At 41.1% G+C, this 22005-nt stretch overlaps 1 protein-coding gene and 1 pseudogene across 2 annotated transcripts in view; both read right to left on the minus strand.

Moving 5' to 3' along the window:
* The window catches only part of LOC110066578 (NACHT, LRR and PYD domains-containing protein 12-like), an 80880-nt gene that overhangs the window by 23259 nt on the left and 35616 nt on the right, over positions 1–22005 (minus strand). The window lies entirely within an intron of this gene.
* The window catches only part of LOC149109819 (uncharacterized), a 19610-nt pseudogene continuing 8638 nt past the window's right edge, over positions 11034–22005 (minus strand). The window contains exons 4-6 of the transcript XR_016208254.1: positions 12568–17848; positions 12177–12274; positions 11034–11726 (exon numbers count right to left, since the gene is read on the minus strand). The product of XR_016208254.1 is annotated as an uncharacterized LOC149109819 (transcript). The remainder of the gene's footprint in view (positions 11727–12176; positions 12275–12567; positions 17849–22005) is intronic.

A 22005-nucleotide genomic window follows, 5' to 3' on the forward strand; every position in this document is an offset into this window, starting at 1 on the left:
CATGTTTAACAGCATAAAAATGCATCTGGTACCTCACTTTCCGATTATTTTACTTCACAGCCTAGAAATATCATTATTAAACATATATCATGCCAAGTTTCATGCTCGAACTCGCAGTATTTCCCTTTGAGAAAAACGAAAATCTACGTCAATGTGTTGGGCGCAAATAACACAATAATTGTACACGAACAAGAGACAAATCAGTTTCAACGGCGAAAGTAAAAGGCCATCATTCATTAAAATCCCGTCAATTCACTGCTATCAGTAGAAACATAATGTCTACTACATAAAAACTGTTTTTAGACGTTTTCGAAACATTGCGCGTTAACTTTGTTTAATTTCCTGTCCGCCGTCATGTCTAGTCTGTCATCGCGTGTATTTCCTTAATGTAAACAACACTCTGAATGGTTTTCACGACAAACGCAAGAGATTTCCTGTAACCTTAATGTTTTCGGTTCACCAAAACGCTTTAAGTTCGTTAAGACTCAATAATGGCTCAACTTGGAATGCTGTTTAGCATTAAGGACGTTAAAGGACTGTAAATTAATCGAGTTGAAATATCTTGAAGCAAATCAAAATCGCGCCCTTATTCTAATTTGGCAAACAGCCGACCTCCGTTCAAGTTCAAGAAGTCGAGAGGTTAATTCGGCAATGTATTACCGGTACAACAACAAAATCAAACCGCGGTCATCAAAAGTGTAAGTTTAAAAGTGTAGTGGCAAGTCCCAAATAAATTTCGCCTTTCTAAAATGGAAACAAGAAGTGAAACGCTCTGACCCGAAACAAATAAACAAAATATTAATACGACTAATTTAATGCGAAAATGTTACAGAAAACATACCTAAAAGCCGTCGATTCCCCTCAATACCACTCCACATTGCCTTAAAGAGCCCAAGCTTTCTGCTGTAAGAATCAGGGGCGTCAGGAATCTGTTTTTATCATATCGGCAGCCATGCTGCGTGGCTGATATTCGAGACTCAGTAAAAGTTGTCACACAACCGTACGAGCAGCCCAGTCACGCTTTCACTGCTCTTGCGCAAATGTCCAACATTTCGCAATTTACCTAAACTGATTACAAGTTTAAAGTAGTGACAGTAGATTGAAAGGCGCTTCTTAAAGCTGACCTATCCAGGAGCAATTATTTCTTGTTCTTGAATGGCTCTTAGTTGTAGCTACAGTCGGGAAGGGGGGGGGGGGGGGGGGGGGCAGGGGATACTCCTGGAAACTTCGGATATCTGTATGCAGTGGAAGATTAAGTGATCTCCAGTTCTTAACGCCAACACTGACACACCAGATGATTCTCGAAGTATCACAGGGATCACTAAGCTAAATAATTTTGAGTTTAGCTCCGCTGAGTCAATTACCTGTTGGCGCGCATATTGCATTGACCGTGGACAGGTGGAAAAACAGTTAAACCGGAAAAGCCTGGTGCACATTGTAATTTAGCGTTGTCCAACACGCAATCGGTCAGGTTGTAATGCTAATTGTATTTGATAGAATCTCAAGTTTTCTTTCGACACATACTGGGGTGACATACTCCTAGATGGGCGTGGCCGGGAGCCATGAGTCAAGTCAGTCAACTCGCAAAGCTTAACAGAAGAGTGATAGTGAACCACTGGTGGAAGGACTGCAGATTGTCCCTACGCTTTACCCTGATAGGCCTCTGTTTTATTCTAATGAACTGATGCTGTGACAATGATACCATTTAGCTTTATGAACATGCTAGTGGTCAAGGGTTTCTTTTGCAGTATAAAAGAATCATAAATAAGTAGTTCTTTGTGAAAAACTATTTTCAGGAAAGTAAGCTGTTTGCGAGATCTATGTTTTCAGATGTTCTAGAGTGATTAGTTTGTTAAGGCACTGTTGCGCTGCGTCTAGGCGCAGTGTCGGAAACAAAATGCATTAGATCATCTAATTTTAAGTCGATAAAGGTAAATTAATCGTTGCAGCGAATTTGGAAAGGGTGACTCAAATCAAAAGGGTGATTCAAACCTCGTTCCTAGAGTCTCTCATCTTACCGCCCGACTGGAGTACGCTCCAGGGTGCGGTAAGATGAGAGACCCTGGGAACGAGGTTGAGACGATTCGGCCATGAGTTTTTCCTCTAAAGGGCCTTCCTCCTCTACTCCCTCTCCCTCTCTACAAAAATTTAACGATCCTCCCCCGCCCCGAAAAATTAGCACCTGAAAAAGACGAATATTATAAGGATCCTGGGCTCTGCGCATTTCCCGCGCCACCATTTCGGCGTCAAGCTTTCGGCCTGTCGTTTGACCAGTGCGGAATTTTGCCACAAGATACGATTGCTGCTTGTCACTGACTGCCCTGAGAGCCCAACCCTCTTTTGAAACAACAAGGGCTTCTTGGTGACCTATTGTGGCTTTGAGTAACACGCCAACGCTTGCGCCAAGCAGGATTTGTAGCACATTTTGGCTAAGTCCATAAGGGAATGTCTCTCCAGTAACTGCGTATATTTCTCCAGAGACAAGTGCCTCTCTAAAGTGGACAGGCTATGAAAGACACGAATACAGCCGCCTTCAAGACATTAATACACCCCTGCCATGCATGGTTACTATCCATGGAAACATCACCAGACGCTTTCTCGGTCACACCCGTTGATAATAGCACCGATGTTGGGGTCGCAGTGTTCGTGCCTTTTTAGAAAATGACCGGAAGTCTCCTTTAGAGAACGATGTTTCCAGCAAAAAATAAAGAAAGAGCGATGTCTAACTAAATTGCAAAAGAAACCCTTGACAATTAGCATTTTCGTAAAGCTAAATAGTATTGTTGTCACAGCATCAGTTCATTAGAATAAAACAGAGACCTATCAGGGTAAAGCGTAGGGACAATCTGCAGTCCTTCCACCAGTGGTTCACTATCACTCTTCTGTCAAGCTTTGCGAGTTGACTGACTTGACTCATGGCTCCCGGTCACACCCATCTAGGAGTATGTCACCCCAGTATGTGTCGAAAGAAAACTTGAGATTCTGTCAAATACGATTAGCATTACAACCTGACCGATTGCGTGTTGGACAACGCTAAATTACAATGTGCACCAGGCTTTTCCGGTTTAACTGTTTTTCCACCTGTCCACGGTCAATGCAATATGCGCGCCAACAGGTAATTGACTCAGCGGAGCTAAACTCAAAATTATTTAGCTTAGTGATCCCTGTGATACTTCGAGAATCATCTGGTGTGTCAGTGTTGGCGTTAAGAGCTGGAGACCACTTAATCTTCCACGGCATACAGATATCCGAAGTTTCCAGGAGTACCCTCTCCCCCCCCCCCCCCCCTTCCCGACTGTAGCTACAACTAAGAGCCATTCAAGAACAAGAAATAATTGCTCCTGGATAGGTCAGCTTTAAGAAGCGCATTTCAATCTACTGTCACTACTTTAAACTTGTAATCAGTTTAGGTAAATTGCGAAATGTTGGACATTTGCGCAAGAGCAGTGAAAGCGTGACTGGGCTGCTCGTACGGTTGTGTGACAACTTTTACTGAGTCTCGAATATCAGCCACGCAGCATGGTTGCCGATATGATAAAAACAGATTCCTGGGGCCCCTGATTCTTACAGCAGAAAGCTTGGGCTCTTTAAGGCAATGTGGAGTGGTATTGAGGGGAATCGACGGCTTTTAGGTATGTTTTCTGTAACATTTTCGGATTAAATTAGTCGTATTAATATTTTGTTTATTTGTTTCGGGGCAGTGCGTTTCACTTCTTGTTTCCATTTTATATAGGCGAAATTTATTTGGGACTTGCCACTACACTTTTAAACTTACACTTTTGTGACCTCGGTTTGATTTTGTTGTTGTACCGGTAATACATTGCCGAATTAACCTCTCGACTTCTTGAACTTGAACGGAGGTCGGCTGTTTGCCAAATTAGAATAAGGACGCGATCTTGATTTACTTCAAGATATTTCAACTCGATTAATTTACAGTCCTTTAACGTCCTTAATGCTAAACAGCATTCCAAGTTGAGCCATTATTGAGTCTTAACGAACTTAAAGCGTTTTGGTGAACCGAAAACATTAAGGTTACAGGAAATCTCTTGCGTTTGTCGTGAAAACCATTCAGAGTGTTGTTTACATTAAGGAAATACACGCGATGACAGACTAGACATGACGGCGGACAGGAAATTAAACAAAGTTAACGCGCAATGTTTCGAAAACGTCTAAAAACAGTTTCTATGTAGTGGACATTATGTTTCTACTGATAGCAGTGAATTGACGGGATTTTAATGAATGATGGCCTTTTACTTTCGCCGTTGAAACTGATTTGTCTCTTGTTCGTTTATAATTATTGTGTTATTTGCGCCCAACACATTGACATAGATTTTCGTTTTTCTCAAAGGGAAATACTGCGAGTTCGAGCATGAAACTTGGCATGATATATGTTTAATAATGATATTTCTAGGCTGTAAAGTAAAATAATCGGAAAGTGAGGTACCAGATGCATTTTTATGCTGTTAAACATGACCTATATTTTGCCGTTATTTTTCACACGCTTCATAGGTGTTTTTAAAATGGTTCGGAAAACCACTATATCAACATCTCTGAGATTAGTTTAAAACGAGGAATAAATTAGAGTGGTTGTTCCACATTTGTGTGAAGTTTGAAGTCAACTGAATTTATTTTAAGACTTTGCCAGCGCTTCGTCCTCGCACCTTATTTCGGTCATTTTATTACACGAAAAACCGCACTTTGACCGCGCTTTCAAATTTTCGCGAATTTCTGAAAAATAAAAATTCGCTGGAACCTTGAAATATGATTTTTAGAATTAGGTCACCTAAGGGTATCTTTGGGCAAAATATGAGCGATTTGCCAAATGGGTCGTTGACCGGCGGTTCTCGATCCTAACAGTCAGCCATTCTTAAGTGGTGAGAACCACGGAGCCCAGCAACACTTGAATGAAACCGTTTGAATGAACGTTGCCATGTTGTCAAGCGAGCTTTCCGGTAGTCTCATGGATTCAAGAAATTTCTTCACGTGAAATGGCAGCGATCTTGGTCAATATTTAACTGGCAAAACTCGCTATATCGTTTTCAAGCTTCGCTCGCATTGGTAAAAGTCAGCGAACCTAACGCAAAGTGGATACAGCTAAAACTGAACTAAACGTCGATTGACAAATTTGAAAATGAAATTTGGCTAAGGTGCGCATGGACAAAGGAAACTGCGTCGTTAAGTTTGAATTTCATTATCAAATGTGTGAATTTTTCGTGCATAGCACTGAGGAATTAATCATAAGTTTTGTAAAGTATCAAATCAGCGCATTTAAGGTTTCATTGCATCATTTACATAACAGGCAAAGTATTACTTCAGAGACCACTGATTGCCTCTTAATTCCCTAGATGTTAGTTTCTAAATATACTAGTGCATTTTTCATCTCGCTTTTGGCCGCGTCACAATATGTTGACTTAACCCTAAGAACACGTGGCGTTGGCACAAGTGTTAGACTCAGGTGGTGATCCCACGAAGCCTCGAAATCAAATCACTGGACTTTTGGCCAAAGCGATTTGATGCTAGACAAGCATGCAGGATAAAAAATATATACAGGCTTTGACGAGAAAAAAGCAAGGAGAATAACTCTGTTGACGGGACTGCGCTTGACTGGGGATATTCGCTTCAGCAATTCTTTGGTTCGTTCAAAGGCGCACATTGAGGCTAGTCGGGTTAGCAATTAAAAATCAAACTTACGAGAAATGGAGGCGAAGACAAAAAAGTAAAGCGTTTCAAGTACAAGTGTTAAGGAGTTTGGCTACTACTACGGTTCCAATTTTTACACCTAGGTGGCGAGAGGATTGTGAGAGTAGTGTCCTGCCCTAGAACACAGCACAATCAACGGAATAAATTTCATAAATAAATCGCAGTTATAGTATAATATTTAGAGTAGAGGTTGATATTCATTGACGAAACAAAGAACTGATCTACTTTGCATCCGAAGGGAAAACGCCATTGATCACGAAACAAGGAAACAGACTGACATTCTTAACCACGATTTAGCGGTTAAATCTGATTCGAATATGAAAACCATTAAAGTGCCTATGAAGTAAAAAATAATTCCTGCTTCTTTGAAAGGCTTTTGAAAACCCTGACTTCGAAAAGGCTTTCCAAAAGGCTATTTTAAGGCAAAAGGCACGTAGAAATAATTTTTAATTCTTGACAAAAAGGTTTGCCTACAACGTAGAATGCCATGATCCATGCAAAATATGTTCAATTATAATCAATGGGTGATCAAACACTCCCTAAATTAAACGTTTGCCTGCTATCCTCGGAAATCGACGGACGTTTCCGACTTGGCCATTCGTTCGGGTGTCGTAACACCGAAGATCATGGTCCTTTGTTGAGTATTCCTGTATTCAAGAGTCCTTATCCCTCGGTTTTCGAGAGTACTAAGAAGGCCAGACGCCTTTCAATGTATAATTAGCAAATCCACAAAAAACTATTTTTCACTGAAAATACGATGCTATAATGTTTTGGAAATATCAAAATGTAAATCTTGCTCATGAATACACGCGTTGCGTTCAGAGGGCGCTCACGCCTTGATTATGTTAGTTTCCTTGTATTTTCAATGAACTCTATATTTATTTATTGTTCAAGATAATTTGCCCAGGCGGGATAAACTTGTCTCAGCCATAAAGCTAGTACCAGAGCCTTCGCTTCCTTAAACCAGCGTTCGAGAAATAAGAACCCACTCCTAGTATAATAAATAATAATAATAAATAAATATTTATATAGCGCCTATCCATGCCTGCTCTAGGCGCTGTACAATTCGCCAAAATGATCTGTACTAATCTTAATAATTAAAAATGTGCATTTAAGAAAGTAATAGAAAGTAAAAATCGCTAAGAATAATAAGTTTTCTTAAAAAGATGAGTTTTGAGTTTAGATTTAAAAGAACTTAGATTGTCACATGAGCGGATAGAAACAGGTAGACTGTTCCAGAGTTCAGGAGCGGAAACTGCAAAAGCTCGAGAACCATATGTCTTCAGGTGAAAATTCGTGTGGTTAAGAAGTAATAAGTGTGATGATCGCAGGATTCTGGAAGGTTGGTAGTACGCTTCTAGATCTTGAATGTAGACAGGAGATTGTTGATGAAGAGCCTTAAAGGTAAGTAACATAATCTTGAATTTAATGCGTTCAGAAATAGGAAGCCAGTGTAATTCTTTCAGTATTGGAGTGATGTGGTCGTACTTTCGGGAACAGGTGATAAGTCGGGTAGCGGCGTTCTGAACAGACTGCAGCTTTTTTAAAGCACACTTCGGTACATTGTACAAAAGAGAGTTGCAGTGGTCGAGTTTGGAAGACACAAAAGCATGGACCAGGATCTCGGTGGTTTTCGTAGATAAGAATTTCCTTATACGGGAGATGTTGCGCAGATGATAAGAGGCTGATTTACAAATAGAACTGATATGCGGAAGCATAGTCATGGTACTGTCAAATATCACACCGATGTTTCTAGCAAATTGAGATGGCTGAATTATGTCTTGACCAAAACGGATTGGTGGTAGAGACTGCTGCGGGTTGTGTTTCGAGTATAGATAAAGAAGTTCCGTCTTGTCCTTATTCAGTTTTAGCTTGTTAAGAGACATCCACTTGTCAAGATCAGACAAACATTCCTCAGTTTTTCCAACTGCATTAGTTAATTCGACGTCGTTGTTTGTTGAAAAAGAGATATATAACTGAGTATCGTCAGCGTAGAAGTGAAATTGCATTTCGTGGTACCGTAGAATGTCAGCCAGTGGTGCAGTATAAAGTAAGTACAGGATAGGCCCTAGGACCGAACCTTGGGGGACTCCACATTTAAGCTCACGAGACTGTGATTTTTTTCCATCGATTAAGGTAAATTGTGTGCGGTTTGTAAGATAGGAACGAAACCATTCAAGGGCAGTGCCACAGATTGAAAACTTGGATTTCAGTCTTGTTAGAAGAATGTCGTGATCAACAGTGTCAAAAGCAGCAGATAGATCAAGCAGCAGGAGTATAACACAGTGACGATCGTCAATGGCACGCAAAATATCATTGTGTACACGTACAAGAGCGGTTTCACAGCTATGAAATCGCCTGTAGGCTGATTGTAGCGGTTCATTAAGTTGGTTGGATTCCAAGTAGTCCTGAAGACGTACTGCAACAACTTTTTCGATGATTTTTGAAATGACCTTGAGATTTGAGATAGGCCTATAATTACTAAGGATTTCGTGGTCCAAGGATGGTTTCTTGAGTAGTGGCAGTAAGACGGCGGTTTTTAGTGAAGGAGGCACATATCCAGATTCCAGGGACAAGTTTACAATCCTGCAAAGCGTGGTTAGAAGCATGTCAAAATTTTCTTTTAACAAGACGGCAGGCAGAGGGTCCAGGCTACAAGACTTAGACACAATAGTGCGTGCAACTTCCGAAAGTTCAACGATTGAAGTAGGTGAGAAGGCATTTAACTGACAGTCGAGCGTTAATTTGTCCAAAGTACAGAAGAGATCAGGCATTTCGGCAGCTTCGAGTTTACATCTTATATTGATAATTTTATTTTCGAAGAAAGTGATAAAATTATTGGCAAGTTCCGTAGCCGAGGAACAAGACGGAAGACACTTCTCGGGCTTCCTGTGGAGAAGGTGGTCGACGTTGCGAAAAAGAGACTTGTTATCGCTTCCAGCCTCGTCGATAAGATTGGAGTAATAATCCATTTTTGATTTAGAAATAGTGTTTTTCACAACAAGGCACTGGTCGACGTAAGATTGGTAATCAGACGCAAGACCGGAACGACGCCAGCACCGTTCACGTTTACGACAAATGGTTTTCTGCTTCCTAATCTCATTATTATACCAAGGAGCATGAGGTCTTAGGGTGATAATCCTTGTGCGCAGAGGTGCATGTTCATCCAAAATAGAGGATAAAACAGCATCATACTGATCGCAAAGCTCCGTAATATCTGACGAAGGTGATTTGACTAAAGTAGATGAGTTTATATCTTGTCGTAGCTTATGTAAATTGACATTGCACAGCTTTCGTGACTTTAGGACTTGTTTCGGGTTAGGTGGCCTTGAAACAGCCAAGTTACAATGGACAGCAAAGTGATCGGAGATAGCAGGGTCATCGATTGAGAAATTTGATGTCGTTGTTTCATCTAACCTGGTAATAATAAGATCCAAGACATTATCACTTTTATGGGTTGGAATATTGACATTCATGGTATTCAGATTGAAGCAGTTTAACAGATCCAAAAATTGACAAGCTGGGCCATTCGATCGATCGTTGACATGAAAATTAAAGTCACCAGCCAGGAGAAGTTTACCAGAAGAAGATACCAAGAGTTCCAGTAGATAGGAGAATTCACCGAAGAATTGAGCATGTGTAAGGCCATTCTTAGATGATAATGGTGGTCGATAAACAATAACAGTACGAATAACAGATGAGCTAGAGTGAAATAATAGTTCCATAAATTCAAATGAATTACAAGTATCAGTTTTCACTTGTTGAATTTTGAGATCCTTTCTGTAAAGCAGGCCGATGCCACCACCAGTTCCATTAGGCCTTGGTATGTGAACGAAGGCATATCCCAAGGGGCAAATATCGCGAGTAATAAAGTCAGGACATTCATTAGATTTAAGCCAAGTTTCTGTTAGAGCCAAAATGTCAATATTCTTATCTACCACGTAGTCCTTGATTTGAAGAGTTTTATTGACAATAGATCTAGCATTCAAAAGACAAAAGTTGAGTAACTTTGTAGATGGAAGTTGAGGTGGTTGTTGTTTTTTGATCTGAACAAGATTATTCAAATTAGGTCTCGAAGCAATTGGTTTCCATGTTGAATGTTTACGTTCAGTAATAAGCGGTTTAATTCTGTAAAATCCAGACGATTGCTTTGTAGATTTGCCGGATCGAATACGGCGTGTTTTCAGAATTCCAAGAGTATCAAGGTCACCAAGTCAATGTGAACTCATATTAACGCTAAAACTGGCAGAATATCCTTCTTAGATAGAGAAGAATTGAAACCGAACTAACCGGAGATAATATAATATATAGACTAGACTGCCTATATATTTTTTTTCACCATCCCTACACCTTTTGAACCCCGAAAAACAAAACAGTGTGAAATCCCCTAAATTCGCTATCATTTTCATCATCGCCAGTGTTATCTCCTGTCTTAATTGTGTTCGGCTCAATACCCTAAAAGGCTAAAAGGTACCACAAAAACTCTCGCTTTGGAGCTTTTGAGTCTGAACACCCTAAAAAGCACCAAAAGCGCTTTTTTAACCCCTGAAAGATACGATGAACAACCCCGTTCACTCGCTCATGAATTCCGCCAGCTACGCAGGCTACAAATTTGTGCCAGTCGGCGGCATCAAGTAAAAGATAATTTTGTCGTATTTTTTGTTTCGCAGTTTTGAGGCTTAACCCCAACGTTCAGTGACAGTTCCACGAACATTGTTTGCATTTCTGATTTTTGCATTTAGTATTAAATTTCCTGCTCTCACAACAAGTTGTGTTCCTTTGTGTTATGATTATAAGTCATGTTAATTACTCTCATTTGAAATTTTAGCATCTCTTTCGAGTTAATCCTCTTTAACGGAAAGTATTTTATCCTTTGATTCACGTTAATTTCGATCGACTACCCTTGTTAACGTGAACGTTAATTTCCTATATCATAAGGTATATCGTTGGTAAACCAACAAGGAAACGCTTTCCACCGTTTTTGCTTGAGTATGTTTGCAAAATGTTTACTGAAATCTGGCCTATACCCAGCCCGTTTGGGAAGGGGTCAGGCTAGGAAACCCAAGATAGAAGTGGAGGGGAACTCTACACGAAGTGAGAGAACAGAGAACCTCTAGAGGTTACCAAGATCAAGAGGGGTTTCTAAGGCAGCGGGAATTGGGACAAATAGGCAATGTTTTATATTATTACGAAATATTTTTTCACATATTTTCCTCAGGCCAGGACTCTTTTCCCTTCACATGGCTTTTTGACGGGTGAATTTTCTCACTGAGATGATAATCCTAAGCAGGCTTCGCTGTGCCTAATTTTTTCTTCCAATTATTTTTTATCAATTGGTAACAGGACCTAGACTCCACTCAAAAGCTTCAGTTCAGTAGGATAGAATTTACACTTTCATGACTATATCCTGCGTGGCTGCATGGTAAGATTTCCCGCGCGAGTTTCTTTTGTTTTAGTGGGTACGCGCGCGAATCCCGTCAGCCACTCAGACCACCATAGGTAGAGAATAACTTGGAAGTCGTCAACATGGAGGTTGCACCGGTACGATTAATCTGAACGAAAAAGCGAGGAGTTTATTTCACTTCATATTTTTAAAAACAAAGAAATATCTGCAACCATAGTACATAAAAACGAAAACCATGCGATTACACTACCGAGCTACTTGAAATATAATCACTTCTAACTCTCAAATGAAACAAAAATCTGCACACGACAGTTCGAAAATTGAGTTACTCAGAGCCGCAGCTAGCTGACGGCTTCAACAAAAGAATACAGCGAGTGCAACCAAGGCGCTAACAAACGTGTTTAAGAGGAATGGAACGAGTGAAGTGACTCCATCTGTAATAATGCCGTCCTCGTCGTCCCATCCAGGAGCGGCGTATCCGATCTCTTCTCGCTGCTCCACCATCCACTTACGAAGCGGTTCAAAATATTCGGTCAGCGCTCCAACATCCAACGTTTCACTTCCGGTCATCTTTTTCAGGGCTTCCAGCCAAGGTTTGCTTTTGCCCATCTTCAGCATAACGCTAAAATGAGAAGAGGATTGAAAAGGATAGCACCATGAACAGTGAATCAGTACTACAGTATTACAGCTTTACAGACGTGACGAGTGAAAGATCTTCGCTCTTCACGCCTAAGAAATAAAAATGGTACCCGCATTTGACACGTTTCCCAGCGCAAAACTCGGAGAGAATGAGATGCAGGCGAAAACAGGGAAGAGGTAAAGAGACAAAAAAGTCCCCCTTTACCCATCCACACTTTGCTTCTCCCTCCCCCGTTTAACGCCTGCTACGCAAGCTTAACTCACACAACTCTCTCTGTTTCCCTTTCTGCAAAGGCTTTGGCACTAATTACAGCATTAGAAAGCTCCGACACGCGATTCAATGGTCCTTGAACAGTTTTTCTCCCCGCGCAAAAAGACTTACGTTATCTGTTGAAAACAGTACATTGTTCCCTAGCTTTACTAATAAACTTACCCGATCTTCCTTCCTGCCTCCTTTGACTGGTAGATGGAACATGTATGTAAAGGGCCTTTAAAACCAGCTGGAACTGTAGCACGTACCTCGTGAAATACCTGCGCAAGAAAAACAAGAGGTTCTTCTCCAGTCTGTCACATAAGTAACGCAAGCGAAAGCACGTACCCCTCCCACGCCCAAAATGATTACTGCTCTCAATGTAGGGGTGTTTACCTTCACGAGTCAAGCCGTACTTCATTAGTATTTAATTAGGTTAGGAAGGCACAGCGGCCAAATTTCCCTACTCTGGACTGGCTTTGAACATTGGCCAGCGTAGTTCAGAATTTGATAAAGTCTACAGAGAGGCGATATGTTGATCATAATTGTAAGTTATAAAGACTGAAATTCAAACCTGATGTAGGGTGTGTTAGCAGGGATATGGTGCCTGCATCCGGGGTCAAAGTCTTTTTCGGACCATTGCACCGCTGGTTTTATTCCCTGGTACTAAGTCCCCAGTCTCCACCACTCGGCATGGTAGTTCGCTTCAATGATGGCTCCAATGAACACCTTCCATCGCCATTGATCGACCATGTAGCTGAAACGGTAGAAAACCGATTTTACGCAGCGCCATTTACATTAGGCCGTTTATGTTTGATTCTGAGAAAGAGGAAAACAAAAAAAACAAGCAACGAAGAATGTACATAAGATTGCAGTGGGAATTTCTTACATTACTTGCCAAAGACCTTTGGACACTTTTTGTCTTATTTCGGACAAATTTCGGAAAAAATTTCGGACACTTTGCTGAGTTGGAAGGTGTAACAAACCGAATTGTTCCCACAAAAATTTCAGACAAAGTCAGAAAGCTTGGCAGATTTCTTTAAACTGCTACTTAAAACAAAAAACAAAAAAACAAACAAAAAAAAACGGTTGACGTCTTTGTGTCGGATCGCGCCCTTGCTAGTTTGAATAGGGTTAACGCGCTCCACTAAAAGCTAACTCGTCTTATTTCCCCTAATTCAAACGCACATCTTTTACTTCAACCTATGGTTGTTGCATGTGCGTGCGCACTAATTTTTAAATTAATGGAAAGATAATATGTCCCGCGATAAGTTTGATCAATAAGTTTTAGGTTAGCCTGCTCAAAGCAGGCGGTTTACCTGAAAGGAGCGCGTCAAACTAGCTGCATTCTAGCTAGCCTACCACCTAGACGCTCATCACACAATTTTTCCTCCCTAAATGCGTAACGAACCATTCAAACCTCTGTTGAGGAGGCTACATTCCAATTTCAACAAAGCCGGCTCTCGTGCAAGAATTTTTTTTCTTTGTTTATTGACGAAACACCTGACATCATCCTATCTAGACCTAGCAACCGTACATTCCTGACCTCAGAAGTACACTCTTTCGAGTATGTATGACATGAAGATGAAGATGAAGATAGATCACGTAAACCTGTTCTTTTAGGTTCTTGGCTAGGGGCGGAGGTTGAAAGAACGGGAGAAAAACGAACGTGGCGAGCGAAGGGAAAAACTGACAGGCCCTCCGCGTAGTATCTCTTCGCTCCAGCTCTTTTTGTTCTGTTAACCCTACTAACCGAGAGCTTGGAAGGTAAGATATCTTAAGTCTTGCATAGTAAAGGGCAGAAGTCTCTGGGATCGACCGAGAGGGGCAACTGTTTTGTTCAAGTGGTTGCCAGTAAATCGTAATCGTTACTAAGTAGCGAACGATCGAAACGTCAGCTTCAGAAACTCGTTACGGAGGCTAATTTCAAGTTGATAAATTGCGAAGAGATAGGTCAGTGTTTCATTTGCCCTCCGGTCGACGCAAGGAAACACTTTCTTTAGAAACTATTAACTTTGCCGTGATATTCGGCAAGCTGTAACTGTGCACAACGTTTCTAAGTAAGCGCCCAAGGGAGGGCGGGAAGACGGAGTTCTCTTAAAAAAAACAAAAAAACTATGGGGCTACTCGTCGTACCTTTCAGGGGTAAAAAAGCGGCAGCATTTCGAGTACATTCTAGAGTACTGATCCAAAAAAAAAAGAAAGAAGATAATGTATTGTTTGAGAATAGGTACCTCTTAGGGGTGGAAAAAATTAAAGCCACGCCCACAAAACTGGATCTTGGTACATCTTAGGGGCTCTTTTAAAAATTTCCGCCAAGAACCCCCGTCTTTTTAATGTGGGAGTCCACCACCCCCCGGGTAACCGCAACAAAACATACAGCGACAAACTTCAATACAAGGCAACTTTAAAACTTAAGCCTTCTCTTACCGACCGTCAGGGAAAGGGGGAAATGGAGCGACTGTTAAGCACTGCTACCAAGGGGCGCTCATTTATACCTTGCTGGGGTTTCCCTGGGGTTAATTTCACATTTCCTCAGTTGCTACATAACATGGTATCGCTTGGAGTTCGTTTTAAACGCGTGCCGCAAATAACCAGAAACAAGTCGACGTTTTGGCGGGAAACACCCCTACACGCGGCCAACGTTTAATTTTGCGGACAACCACGCGCGTGTCGAGTATGACTCGCAATTCACGAGTGACGGGAAAGAACGTGTAACATCTTCGCGTCCTCGTAGAATCCTTAAATACACAAGCATCTCCTCCCCTCGGATAAACGCCAAAGCAAACAATGCCAGTCTCTACACAATCTAAACGTTTCTTTGTAAAAGCTAACAAAAATGTTGCCCTTTTCTCTCTCACCACTTCAGGAATTACGAGTTTTCTTATTTACAAACTTCAAATCACTCCATTCTATTTACACAACTTTAGAATTTTATCAAAAAAATAATAATATTCCTTAACTCAGAAAATTGACAATGTGTACATGAGAATTCTAGATATTGATATTTCTTGTAGCTGTTTAAATTTCAAGTTTAAAACCTGGCCTGTGCTGTTCAACAAGATTTCTGAGAGATTGCGCACTTTCCTCACTCATACCATAATTCCTCCTCAGATCTAGTACGACTAGTTTACATTTGTGGTTCTGTACTGCTTCACACAGACTGGTAACACCGGTATTAGTGATCTGATTACCACTCAGATATAGCTTGGATAGTTTACAGCTTGGATGCGTTAAGGCGTCACACAGACTGGTAACACCGGTATTGGTGATCTGATTATTACTCAGATATAGCTTGGATAGTTTACAGCTTGGATGCGTTAAGGCGTCACACAGGCTGGTAACACCGGTATTGGTGATCTGATTATTACTCAGATATAGCTTGGATAGTGTACAGCTTGGATGCGTTAAGGCGTCACACAGACTGGTAACACCGGTATCGGTGATCGGATTATTACTCAGATATAGCTTGGATAGTTTACAGCTTGGATGCGTTAAGGCGTCACACAGACTGGTAACACCGGTATTGGTGATCTGATTATTACTCAGATATAGCTTGGATAGTTTACAGCTTGGATGCGTTAAGGCGTCACACAGGCTGGTAACACCGGTATTGGTGATCTGATTATTACTCAGATATAGCTTGGATAGTTTACAGCTTGGATGCGTTAAGGCGTCACACAGACTGGTAACACCGGTATCGGTGATCGGATTATTACTCAGATATAGCTTGGATAGTTTACAGCTTGGATGCGTTAAGGCATCACACAGGCTGGTAACACCGGTATCGGTGATCCGATTACCACTCAGATATAGTGTGGTTACTTTACAGCTTGGATGCGTCAAGGCGTCACACAGACTGGTAACACCGGCATCGGTGATCTGATAACTACTCAGATATAGTGTGGTTACTTTACAGCTTGGATGCGTTAAGGCGTCACACAGACTGGTAACACCGGTATCGGTGATCTGATTGCCACTCAGACGTACATGTGTCAATTTACTACATACTAATCCACTAATGCAATCAACACATTCGTCAGTCAATGGAACAAGGGAAATATTTAGTTCGGTAATGCAACAGTATTCTTTCTCTAGTGATTCACAGAGACGTTTTATTCCAGACAGTGTTAGAGATGAGCCTGATATCTCCATCTTGTTAACAGTAAATGACTGTTCAGATCTTTGATGTTGTGCTGTAGTAGCTTCCTCTTCATTCAATGCACTAAAGACATCTAGCAAAAATTATACTGCGATACAGTCCACATCAATTAAATGGAAAAATACCAATTTACCGTGGTCAGAGTAGTGATGAGGATGATTCTTAATGACTTTTTTGGCAAATTCTTTGTCTTGATATTCCCTGAGGCACTTTGCTTTCAGCAGGCGGTCACCCATGGATGAAGATGGAATACTTTCTAGCAATTTTTCCATTAGTTCACCATTCCTTTTCTTCGACAAAATACCAGCCATGAACTGCAGAACCATTTCGGAGACATGTTTTGGAATTACATTTGACATTACAAACCAGCGAGCAGCCAAATACTCTTGAATTGTCAAATGAGTAAAACTTAAGTATTTCGTGGTTTCAAGCAAAGATTTCCTGAAAGGCGGACCACAGTGGAGAAGACCGCTTTCCTTCAAGTTTTCGATTTCTTCGACACGAAACTTTCCTTTCATCTCTCTTTCTTCAAAAATTGGCTTTCTCTGTAAAAGCAGTTTAGCTGCTAATTCTGATAATTTATCCAATGTACTTTCCACTAGATGTGAAGCACGGCTGAATTTCTCAGGAATTTCTTTCGTCCTATACTCTGACGCGGCATTATGCTTTAGCTCAAAAATGTTCACAGCTTCAGAATAAATGTCAGTTGTTGAAACAGGGAGATCATCATTGCTCTTTGATGTTTGAAGGGCATATTCCATACAGAAACACATCAGAAAGCACAGCATAGGGACGTGAGCGAAGCTAACAAGATTCTCATTCTTCATGACATGATCGAGAACGGCGTTCTTCATGGTGTTGTTTTCCCTGAAATACTTTTTAATGAACTCTTGCACCTGTCCTGGAGAAAACCCTGCAATTTCCACGTACCGGTCAAAGGGAATTCCTCCCATCTTATCAGATTCATCAGGCCTTGATGTGATCATAACAACAGAGTCTCTTAACAGTTTTCTTTTGATGAGTTTGGTACACAGTGCGGCGACAGGCATTTTCTCTTTAGCAGTATTTTGGTACCGTTCTTCCAATTCACCAGTGATGTAATCTTGTTGTGAATACTCGTCATACCCGTCAATAATGATCAAAACCTCTTCAGGGTGATTCAAAATGTATTCAAACAACGAGTCATCAATGTTTGAGCTATCGTCCAATACTGTAGAGCAATTTAAGAGTTCTTGCAAAGACAACTGGTCAGTTTCAAGGAGATTCAGTTGACGGAATGTCAACAAGTACACAAATATAAAATCCGGGATTTTCAAACTTGCTTGTGACTGAAAAAGCTCATCGTCAGCCCAATCTCTCACGACCTTTTGACAAAACAGAGTCTTTCCAATCCCTGCCTTCCCAGTAAGAAGAATACGTTTAGGGTTGCGTTCATCATTGGTAGCGCCAATGAATATTTCTTCACAGTGTTCTACTCGAGTACCACTCACTTGCCCAAAATAATGCAGCTGGTCACTTCTTGTTGATCCCATGATTTCCTTATTGAGGGCCCTTCTACAATGTTGTATGAGAACATTCGTGAATATGTCCTCAGTTCTGACATTAGAAATGGTTGCAGAGGCCATGAGTTTGGGCTGGAATTCTGTTTGGCTTCTAATAGCTGCTTTCAAAGCTGTTGTGTAGGAACTCACAGCTGAAAAAAGAAAGAGATAACATAATAACAAACCATTCAAACAGTAAGCTTCACATGCAGTTGTGTAGCCAGAGGTTTCCTCGCTGGTGTGTTATCAGGAACACAGCTGTTTTAGGAAAGAGCGTCCTAAAAAGGCGTGAAAGTGCACCCGACAATGCCGAATTGTGTCTTGGGAATTGACAGTGCACTGCTGATTGATCGAAGGTCACGGTGTTTTAGTGCGATTAAAACGCAAATCATGAACATGAGCGTGTTTTCCTGTACCCACAAATCAATGATAGTTAACAATTATTCATCGAGGTGGAGGTGACTTGTGGTGGATATTGACCGAGCCGCCAATAGGCGAGGTAAATATCCACCACTTTCATCGACACTGAGATGAATAATTGTTTTAGTATATACCTCACAAGTTAAATAATCAGACTCGTTTATCGTTAAGAAATTAGCTCTTCAGTAACGGAAGCGAAACGGGAAGCCATTTTGTTTTTCTCTGTTTGCTCAAGGTTAATAGTACTTGCTAATCACGTCCAAACTAGCCAGTCGATATTCAAATGCGGGGAAAGCACTATTCGTTTGTGTGGTATATACTAATTAACAACTAGTAGTAATCGTAGATCTAAGAGTGCGTTCGAGTTTTGGTAGGCTTAATTGGTATGTTAAAAAAACAAAAATTATAAGAACAGCATTTTGTGCCTGAGCTGTTAGGCAGGCGTGAAATTGGTCTCCCTTCAGCAGGGGCAAAAACAAATGAATTGATCGCAAAGCAGGCTTGGTATATTAAAATAAAATAAAAAAATTCCAGGGACAGCATTTTGTGCCCGAGCTGTTAGGTAGGCGTGAAATTGGTCCCCCTTCAGCAGGGGCAAAAACAAATGAATTGATCGCAAGGCACGTGCATACGAGAGGGTTTGTTCTCGTTGATACATGTATTGTGTAATATCAGGAGCCATAATCGGGGACGCAGACCGTAAGCGCGCGCCTTTTCTAGTATTGGGGTTGTCCCCATGATATGAGACAATAATTCTCTTTTAGAACAAATTGCGCCATCGCCAGCGGCACACGCGCGTACATGCTGCGAGGATTTTTGCGGATGTCGCGCGGGGGAAATGGCGTCCGAAATTCTCGAAATGTTTTTGGCCCACAACTCAACGCGTTTACGTCTGTTGGAATTTTGCTTAAGTGTTTTCGTCGTAAGCTGCTCCAGTTTGAGTGAAGTAAGACAGTGTCGAATCTAGGTATGTTCCGCTTTAAGCTTTAGATATATATCGCTGACCAAGTTGTGTTCCGATGGATGCTTCTTTTAAATGAGCTGTATATTACTCCACTTTAAATTTCACATATGTTAAAGATTAACACCTTTTCCATTACACAACAAAAAACTAGCTCGATATATTTAGATATAGCAGAGCTTCAGGACTTCATGGTTTCCTAGCTCCTCTTGCCACACGCTTCCGAGGAATTTGCCAGTCTGTCGCGACCGAAAAGTAAAACAAAATAATTGCTAGTTTGAGTTTCGCGTGAATTGTAAGCAACGCTTGATGTTTCATTAAGGCCCAATAACTTTACGTCCGTAGATACTACTCAGTTTTATTCGTGTAAAAATCCAGTAAATTCTCTGTTGTTGATGAATTAGAGCGCCCGCCGATGCGTGTTTTGTACAGTCAGTAAACATGACAAATTGTACTTCCACCGCACTTTCGTGTGAAAGCGTACATCGAACTCAAACAATAACTCTATAGTTTTTAAATATGTTTAAGACTGATAAATGTTTGAGAACATATTAAAAGCTAAGCTGAAAATATGCGAATAAAGCAGAAATAATCAGCAAAGTTACGATGACGCTTTCTTTAATCAACTTCGAATAACCATTTCGATTTTGTTGATCGAGTTATCAAACTCCTTGTCTATTTTCATTTTCGCAGTGTAAAACTTCACTATGCTTATGTTGAAGAAACACACATGATGTTAGTAGCCTTTTTTGCGTTCGTGAAATTTGTTGCAGCATCTCAACACAAAAGATAACGAAAGAAATCTTTGTCAAGATTTGTTGACAATTGAAAACACCAACTCGGACTTGAAAGTGCACGAGCCGCACTATGCAAATGCGCTAATTGTACGCGTCAGACTTTCCTTTCAAAAACTTTTGCAAACTCACCAAACAAGCAGGAACAATAAGAAACCATCAAAACAGGTTTTGGTTATGATTAACCATTATCCCAGAAACTCACAAATTAACTCGATACCAGAGTAGAGAGTTTTCTTGCTATATTCTTAAGTCAGCACATACACAGAAACATACGCGTAAGCTTACAACTAGCGCCACAAGCAGCCCAAGCTCCCTCTACGAACCGCACAAGCAACACAATATGGCATCGAATTATAAGGGTTTATATGGGATTTTCCACAAGATATCATGGAGGTAGTTAAAAGTGAAAATTCTCAATAAAAATGGCTTACCTTATTCCAGACGTGTGTTGTTTGCTCCTGGTGTGGTTATTTTACCGATTGAACTTGATTTAAGCGACTTTTTTGAATTCCGATTTTCCCTTTACAAAGAGAGGACAAGGCGAAACACCTCAGTCGGTACAGCCTGCCGAACGAAGTCAAAAATCCTAGGCTAAAATGTACCCACGGCCACAAATCCACCGCAGAATTCAAGGGCAAAGGTTGATCTTTCATTTCAATCCTCTAGCCACACAATCGCAGCCCTGCGGGCGACGCCAGGCGGCTCTTCGTGTCCCCAGTGAAACGATAAAACTATGGAAGAGCTCCGTGTCGTTTGATCGGCGACCCAACGATCGTTGAAATCGGCTTGTTAACCTCGTCATGTTGGCAAACCAAGACTCGCGGGGGTACTAGACCGCAATTTGTCAAATAAACTTCTTGTAATCCCCTCAGGTCGAATTTACAATGCAAAATAAAAATCGTACAGAACGCTTATGCAAAATGGCTTCAAAACCAAAGAAACTTAAGATCAACGGCGAAAGCTCCGCAGAAACTGAGGAGATTCAATCATTTTTGAAGTGGAAGTCGTGGTAAGTTTTCTCGTTTATGCACCTTTGATTTGTTTGTATAAAATATTCTCGAGTTGATAAACTAAATTTGCTTCTCTTAGGGTATTGTGGAATTACGAATATTGTGAGGAAACTGTAATGGAAGCCAGCAAAATTTTGTCTAGAACATACGAAGAGAAAGAAATTGCCGTAAGCAAATTGAACTCTGTTTTGCTCAAATTTGCTCGGGAGAATTCTTAACGAATTATAGGGAGATGAAGTTAAATTGGTGAGGCAAGGACCAAGTAACTCAAAGGTGCGTAAACGTGAAAATTTACCATGACTTCCACTTCAAAAATGATCTCCTCAGTTTCTACGGAGCTTTCGCCGTTGATCTTACGTTTGACAAATTTGACAAATTGCGGTCTAGTACCCCTGCGAGTCTTGGTTTGCCAACATGACGAGGTTAACAAGCCGATTTCAACGATCGTTGGGTCGCCGATCAAACGACACGGAGCTCTTCCATAGTTTTATCGTTTCACTGGGGACACGAAGAGCCGCCTGGCGTCGCTCGCAGGGCTGCGATTGTGTGGCTAGAGGATTGAAATGAAAGATCAACCTTTGCCCTTGAATTTTGGGGTGGATTTGTGGCCGTGGGTACATTTTAGCCTAGGATTTTTGACTTCGTTCGGCAGGCTGTACCGACTGAGGTGTTTCGCCTTGTCCTCTCTTTGTAAAGGGAAAATCGGAATTCAAAAAAGTCGCTTAAATCAAGTTCAATCGGTAAAATAACCACACCAGGAGCAAACAACACACGTCTGGAATAAGGTAAGCCATTTTTATTGAGAATTTTCACTTTTAACTACCTCCATGGATATCTTGTAGAAAATCCCATATAAACCCTTATAATTCGATGCCATATTGTGTTGCTTGTGCGGTTCATAGAGGGAGCTTGGGCTGTCTGTGCTAGCGCGAGCAGATCTTATTATTCATTCCCAGCGCGAGATTGAAGTCTTGTTTTCGACCCTGAAAAACCCACCTTTTCCGTTAGCTCAGAGCATAAAACTACATATAAGCGCCCTGGTTCTTAGTCCCTGTCTTATTCCCTGCCATCGCTGTGAAAGATACGCAAGAGAATCTCTCAACTCTCACCATTTGATCACG

This window comes from Orbicella faveolata, unplaced genomic scaffold (genome assembly GCF_042242905.1).
Source record: "Orbicella faveolata isolate gen_17 unplaced genomic scaffold, um_ofav_v1 contig_25, whole genome shotgun sequence".
Taxonomy (NCBI): Eukaryota; Metazoa; Cnidaria; class Anthozoa; order Scleractinia; family Merulinidae; genus Orbicella; species Orbicella faveolata.